Raw genomic sequence first — 7,974 nt, forward strand, 5'->3', positions numbered from 1 at the left:
GTTCTTCTGGATTCTGTTCATTCCCCTTTCTTGTTTTGCATGTTCGTTGCGATGGAGCACATCTGCCAGTAGCTTTCTGAGAAAAGGTAGATCGGAAATATATTTGGGGCTCTGCAAGTGTTTTTATTCTCCCCTCACACTTGATTGATAGTTGAACTGGGTAAAGGTTGAAAGTAACTTTCTCTGTGAATTCTGAAGGTGTGGCTTCATTGCCTTCTAGCTACCAGTTTGCCGTTGAAGAATCTAATGTTATTCTACTTCCCGTTTCTTCATATGTTGCTTGCATTTTCTCCCTTCTCTGGTAGCTTTTGGTTTTCTCTATGTCTGGTATGTCTTGGGATGGCACCATGCTGTACATTGAGGTGGGTCTTTTTTCATTGTCCGAAGCTCGGTAGACTCTTCCAATCTGAAGAGTGCTAGATGGCATCTCCCTACCGACTACTTCTGTCTTAGCCCTAGACCATATGTTTGAACTTAGAAGACAAGAGATTGGCTCCTCTGTGCTCTTATCCATGAGGATAAGATGTGCTCTTATAACGACTAGTAGGAGAAGAACGTGAAGAACAAAGCACACCAATTAATTCTTCCACATGGCATCTCATGCCGGGGGTGAGGGGCGTGGCAGGGAGTGTTGGAGCTCCTTCCTCTTCTCTCCCAGCCTGGCTCTAGGCCACAGACTTACATCCTGAGCTCAGTCAGCCCTGCTAAAGCCCCACCCAGACCACCTTTGATGAAGATAGTGTATTAGTCAGCTTGGACTGCCGTAACAAAATGCCGCAGGCTGAGTGGCTTAAACAGTTCTGGAGGCTGGATGTCCAAGGTCAAAGTGTCGGGAGGATTGGTTTCTTCTGAGTCTTCTCTCCTTGGCTTGCAGATGCCCACCTTCTCTCCATGTCCTTACATGGTCTTTCTTCTGTGCGTAAGAGTTCCTCGTGTCCCCCCTCCTGTATGTCCAGATTTCCTCTTCTTATAAGGACACCAGTCAAATTGGCTGAGGACCCACCATAATGGCCTCGTTTAAACTTAATCGCCTCTTTAAAGGCCCTGTCTCTAAATACAGTCACATTCTTTGGTACTGGAGGGTAGGACTTCAACACATAAATTTTAGGGGAGACACAACTTACTCCTTAACAGACGAGGTGGTTGATGTTAATTAGTAACCCCACAGTGCTGGTTAAGTCCAACTACCGGTTCATGGGCCAAGCAAAAGGAAATCAGAAAAGACACACAAATCAGGAAAAATTCTGCATGGGTCCATGAAGTAGCTGATCACTCTGATGACCCCCCTTGGGAGGATGCTGTGAAGTCCAGACGTGTAACATCCACCTCCAGCTCCCCATCGTCTGTCACAGGAAACCCACACATCTGACGTGGTGCCATGCACACTGCAATTACTCAAAGAACATTTACTAACATGTCAGGGGACAGCACTGAAAGACAGGGCTGCCTCCCATGTCTCTGGAATGACATTGGGCCACAACCATTTGTCATCTCTGCCTTCCTAAACCTCCAAGCTCCCCCAGTAGTTTTTTTTTTTTTTCAGTCCACAAAATGTTATTGGAATAAAGGGAGTCAACACACTGTCATTGGCTTAAATGAAGTTGCAAATTCAAATGGCGTCGGAGTTGGGCAGATAAGACCAAAAAAGGAAAGAAACGACAGTTTGACAGGCTATGGTGAGGACCATGGCTAAGCGGAGACTGATGCCCTGCCAAAAAGCATTTAAATTCAATGTGTTTTAAAGCATTTAAATTCAATGTGTTTTAAAACACCAAGCTGGCCCAAACAAGACAAGTTTGCCAGCCAAATGCACCCTCCAAGCATCTAGTTTGTGCCTTCCATTGAGGGTATGGTTAAGAGTATGGGTGTTGAAGACAGACAGACAGACCGAGGTTTAAATCTTAGCTTCTAATCTGCAAAACACAATGGCCTTTGAAAACACAGAGCTGTTGTGAGGAATGTATGAAATAATGCATGTAGCGTACTTGTGCAGGGCCTGGCATACAGTAAGTGCTTAATTTATAGTAGATTTTATTATTATGGTGAATCAGAGAATAGCAATGGTGACAATGAAATTTTTGAAAATTTTATTTATTTTTGACTGCGTTATTTATTTTTGAAAGCTGCGCGCGGGCTTTCTCTAGTTGAGGCGAGTGGGGTCTATTCTTCACTGTGGTGCACGGGCTTCTCATTGTGGTGGCTTCTCTTGTTGCAGAGCACAGCCTCTAGCTGTGCAGGCTTCAGTAGTTGCAGCACACGGGCTCAGTAGTTGCGGCACACAGGCTTAGTTGCTCCATGGCATGTGGGATCTTCCCGGACCAGGGCTCGAACCCGTGTGCCCTGTCATTAGCAGGCGGATTCTTAACTACTGCGCCACCAGGGAAGTACAATGATGCTCAATTTTCTTAATGAAAGCAGCCTTCTCTTGAGCACATTCATGTGTGGAGTGGTGGCGCCTCCTGGTGGTCATTTTCAAGAACTGCAGGCCTAACAGCATGGGTAGTAGCCAAGGTGGGCTTTAGTGTCAAATAGACAGTGAATTTGAATCAAGTTCTGCCAGATACAAGTAAGTAACATGGGTCATTCACCTCCACCCTTACCCTGCATCTCCTGCTCCCAACAATTACGATCCCATAGAGTGGCTCTGACAGCTTAATGAGACAATATAATATCATTGGCATGCAAGTGATATGAATAGCTCTGAATAAGTGACGGCTATGACCCTAGCGCCCCACATTGCTAATATCCTTCCTCGTGTGAGCAGGGAAACAGGTGTATGATTATTTATTTTTTCTTCTTTTGGGTGGGGGTGAGGAGGGGTTACTTTGGCTTGGCGCACCTGGCCAAAAAACAGCTCCCCTGCGGATAACTGAAATTTTTCTAGAGTAAAATATTCCTTTGGATCATGCATTGCTCTCTCCAGGCTTCTCTTTTCAAGTGAAAACTCCCCTGGAAGGATGACTATTCGTGTCAAATGCCCAGGTGACGATGAGTGTATCAGCTGCTTTCCTCCCAGGCTGGAGGGGCCTGGGAGACACTCTGTGTGGTCGTTATCTCCAGCCAGACCCCTCACTCCACACCCACCCTCTGCCCCACTTGCTGTTCTGCCTAGAGAGGGGACTTCCTTCCTTCTCGGAGGCCAGGAGGGAAGGAAGAGCCTCGGCTGGGAGAACTGCCCTCCAGCTCCCCCCTCCCCTGCCCCAAGATGGAAGACCCGAGGCCATGCCTGGGCTCAGACTACAGGGTCTCCCTCACCCCAGCTCCCCACACGTCAGCCTTGCCCATCTTCCCATATCCTGCCCACACCTCCTTACAAGCCCCTTCTGTCTGGAAACCTGGGAAGAGGGGCCTCCACCTGCTCCCTGAGCACCCTGTCCCGCCGCCAGGTGGCGAAATAAGAACAGGGTAACAGCTCACGCTGACGAAGATGACCTCGAAGGAAGTAACCTGTTCTGTTCTCAGAGGAGGTGCCGCATGGCCAAGAAGCACTAATGAGGTCTCGTTGCTAAGAGAGGTCCCTGGATAAGAGGTAGTCAGAAACGGGGACCTCAGTCCTACACCCACAAAAATGAATTCTGCCAACAACCCAACGGAGCTTGGAAGCAGATCTTTCTCTAGCTGAGCCTCCAGACGGGGATGCAGCTAGCCAACACCATGATTTCAGATGCGTGAGCCCTTGAGCAGAGGACCCAGTTAAAATGGGCCAGACCCCTGAGCCACAGAAGCTGAGACGGGAGACAGGTGGTTGTCTTCAGCCCCTGTGTCTGGGGTAATTGTTACACAGCAACGGAAAATGAATACAACCTGCAAACCAGGTTGCACGGACGACGGCAGTTAGGGCTCGATTGCTAAAGAAAACTCACAGGACCCCAGATGACAATACCTATAATCTAAGGTTCATTGCAAGAAAAGAATTCAATATAGCAACTGCCCTACAGTACAGAGAGTCATCACAGACAAAGACTGCCTCGTAACCAGGTCCCGAAGGCTGTTTGTGAGCTCCAACCATCCTCCCCTCTGCAGGGTCCTACTAGCTGTGCTTTCTCTCTTGGATCAGGGAGCCTAAGATAGAGTCTTGTACCCTGCTGGTCACATGGGCACATTCTTGCTATGTAACCAGCCCCCATAGCAGAGCCTTCTAGGGGCCTCACGGAGACCAGGTGCAAATCATCAGTCTCACTGTTATCAATAAACCATGTTGACAAGCTGTTATAAACTGCCCCCAAGCTCACCTTGAACCCATGGTTATAAAGCATCACAGTTAATCAGTCCATTTCATGCCTTGAGCAGGGGTCAGCCCTGTGCAGGTACATCTCTTGCTTCAGCAAAACAACAGGCTAATTCCAGGCCTCCTGGAATTATCCCTCTCGGCAAACGGGTTCAAGTTTTTCTTCTTCAGTCAGCTGGAAGTCTTCTTGAGCCCATCCTGTGCAGTGACGGACAGGCAGCAAAGCCACAGAAGCAAGAGCCCCAGGAGTCTACACTTCTGCTCATGTAACTTACATCTTGAGGACCAACTTGAGCCTGGCCTTGTACGTGCCAGCTCCCCCAATGATGGATTGCAACCGTACCTGCCCAGATGTCTGGCTTGGCGGCCTGAGAGCCAGGCATTTCGTCTCTAACAGGACCCAACAGCAAGTCCTGATATTTTTCCCTGGGGAAGAAGGCATGACTTTGCTCCAAAACTCAAAGGTCTGTGCTGTGATTCTCCTGTTGGATTTGCTAGAAGCTCCCTATTGCATCTCTATTTGACATGGACTTTTCAGTATCATTACATCTGATCATGAAACCCTTATTTTAAAAAGTGAGGTAACATAAAGCCTTTATGAATCAAGAAATCAAACACAGTTGCTAAGTAACTTGGTTTGGATTATTTTAGTCATTAATTCCAATTCAACTCCTCTGCAAAGGGGCTCCAGAAGCTCCAAGAGGGCCATAGGCAAAGGCCTCCATTACTGCCAGAGCGGACCTCTGCTTCCCCCAAGGGCAGGGTTGACTGGCCCATCTGTTTGGTCCCCATGTGCCATCCCCTGTAAGTTCCTCTCTCTCCCAGTCAAGGCTAGGTCTCCAGCGGTCTTAATTGCCTCATGGAAGTCCCACATCCTCTCGAGTTGTCACTTTCAGCTCTAGTTCCTAGACCCACCAGCCCCTTTCCAGGACCACTTCCTCTCAGTTCACATGCCCTGCTTCCAAGTCACCCCTCCTCCTATCCCCAATTGTCCAGCCCCCGTTGTTCTGTCTCCCAGCCTTGTTATACACTCACAATCATGGAAAGGCAGTTAAGTGTAAGGTGGTGAAGAGCCCGGGTGTAGAGTCAGCCTACTCGGGGTCCAGTCCCACCTTTGGCCCTGTGTGTCCAGGGGCAAGTCGCTTCACCACTCTGAGCCACCATCCGCTCATCTGTAAAATGAAAATAATGAATACCATGGCTTCCCTCACATGATCAACAAACTCATCCCCAGAGAGTGGTTACTATGGCAATCCTGGGTTCATGGAGAAAGTGGGAAACAAAGCTCAGGATGGTACCCTCTGCTGACCCCACGGCCCTAGGGCATGAATATCTCTAAAAGATCGCTAAAAAGTGGGCAGGTAAATGACCTGACACGTGGAGGAGCCTGGCATGTGCTCTCCTGGCAGGAGGGTCCCACCTACAGTCAGCCTGTGAGCAAGGGGTCACTGTCCCCTCCGTCCTTGTCTGTCACTGACCTGCTGTATGGTCCTGGCAAGTCACCGGCCTCTCTCCAGCCTGTTTTCCCCTATGACAAGTGAGGGTGCCAGATTAGCTGATCGCTTAGACCTTCCACCTCTGCCACTTTGGAAGTCGTTTCCTCGAGCTTCTTAAGGGAACCTTTCCTTCTGTGCCCGAGCTCTCTCAAGAAACTGTGAATTATCTCACCCACCCATTTCCAATATATGAATCCCCTTGGCCATATCCCTGTGCGGTAGCCATCTGCTCTTAGCTGGCTTATCCACAGTGACGGGAAGCTCACTCCTTTGCTGTGGGAAACAGTGCAGTTCCGTGGAAAGAGCACAGCCTCTGCCCTTCCCTCCCTGCGATACCCTGAACCAGTAACTCCATCTCTCCAAGCCTCAGTTTCCTCATCTGTAAAATGGAGAGACATATCTACATCGTGGAGTCGTTGTGAAAATTGAATAAGGGTACATTTCTCATGGGCTCAGCCCATGCTGGGCACTGTTCTCGGGGCTTCATTCATAGTTTTAATCTTAAGAGGCAGGTGGTAGCATAACCATCATCTTGGAAAAGGAAGTCAAGAAGATTTGAGGTGTCAAGGGATGGGGCCAGGATTCAGACCAGCAGCCTAACTTCAGAGTTATTGCACTAAATCACACAGCTGTTCTGTCACTGGATAGAGTAAGTGAACCCCATTGAATGTGGGGTTTCCCTCCCCGGGTGGACTGGAGAGAGAGGGAGGGAGAGAGAAATTCAGCCTCCATAAACACAGTCAGAATTTTGGACAAAGAAAAAAATGAAGAGCTATTTTAATTTCAGCTCACATACAAGTTTTGTGTTTTACAGTTTTGGTATTGCTTTTATTTTGAGCTACTTATTTGAAGGTCCTCCATATAATTTTTTCAGGCTTGAGGCCTCCATAGGTCGTAGTCTGGGCCTGCATCTCTCCCAGCGCAGCCGGATCCTTTGTGCGTTCGTCAGAAATTATGAAAATTCCCATCTTAAAAAAAAAAGGAAATTCCCATCTTGCCACAAATCCCCAATCTGAATCCCACAGCTCCCAGGCCCCCTCCCTTTTTCTGCCCTGGAAGAGTCCTGCCAAGACCCCAAGGCAGTGGTCAGTGATCACAGACCCTGGCGGTGGTTTTAAGTTCCCCTATGGCACAAGACACCTTAACCGGATCCTGGACCTGGCAGAGGACACGACAAACTTCTAGAGCTGCCAGTGGCCAAGGCTGAAAAAGGGACCAGCCAGGCTGTAAGCTGTGATTCGCCACCAGGGGGCGCCCGACTCCGACCAACCTTACCTGACTCGGAAGTTCCAAAGTGGGGCTCGGGAATGAGCTTTCTTTCCAAACCATTCCAGGTGATTCTAATGCAGCCGTCTTCCTGCTCTCCACCCCACACTCCCACTTTACACACACACACATCCAGTCTACAGACTAGTCAACTGGGCTGGCTGCCCACTTGCCCTGCCACCCTACCCCACACCCCTTCTCTTGGTGGATTTTACCCAAACCTCTGCAGATTACCACTCACTCCCACTCCCTCCATCCATCCCGTAGTCCCTCCAAACCCATCCTTCTTCCTGGGGATCCCTGGATTATTCCAGGGTTTTGACAATCTCTTTACCACCCATAATCTACCTCATTTGATTCTTACAACTGCACTGCCTGTGAAGAAGGCAACAGGGCAGGAACGATGGTCTCCTTGGCAAAAGAGGAAGCTGACACCCAGAAAGAGGGGCTGACTGGCACCCAGCAAGTCAGTGGTGACACTGGGCAGAAAGCCAGGGCTCCTGATCGCCAAAGCACCCCGGGACCTGACTGCACTCAAGCCAATTGATGGGCGAGGGACCCTCCCCTCCAACCATCTCACTGGGGGCTCCTGGCTTTGAGAGAACCTTAATACTTATCCACAAACAAGATAACTGCTTTCCTGCCCTTGACTTGCTGTGTGACCTTGGGCAAGTCTCTTCTCCTCTCTGAGCCTCTGTAGAGTATGAAGATGGTCTCTGGGTCCCCCCTCTGACTGAGACATTCTGTGATTCTCTGACGGGGGCGTGAATCATCTCCACCCCCTTGGGGCTTCTGGGGTCTCTATCAAAATGCAAAAGGCTTGTGAGAGGACTGATGACAGCACTTTCGTGCAAAAGCAATAAGGATCCCAAAATGGAAAGTCTGCACTTCTCACTGCTCTCAACAGCTGGGCTTTACATAAGCTTCAACATTTAACGTTATCCTCGCTACAACCCCAGGAGGTAGTATTATTATTTTCCCCAT

The sequence above is a fragment of the Phocoena phocoena genome, chromosome 15, assembly GCF_963924675.1.
Source record: "Phocoena phocoena chromosome 15, mPhoPho1.1, whole genome shotgun sequence".
Classification (NCBI taxonomy): domain Eukaryota; kingdom Metazoa; phylum Chordata; class Mammalia; order Artiodactyla; family Phocoenidae; genus Phocoena; species Phocoena phocoena.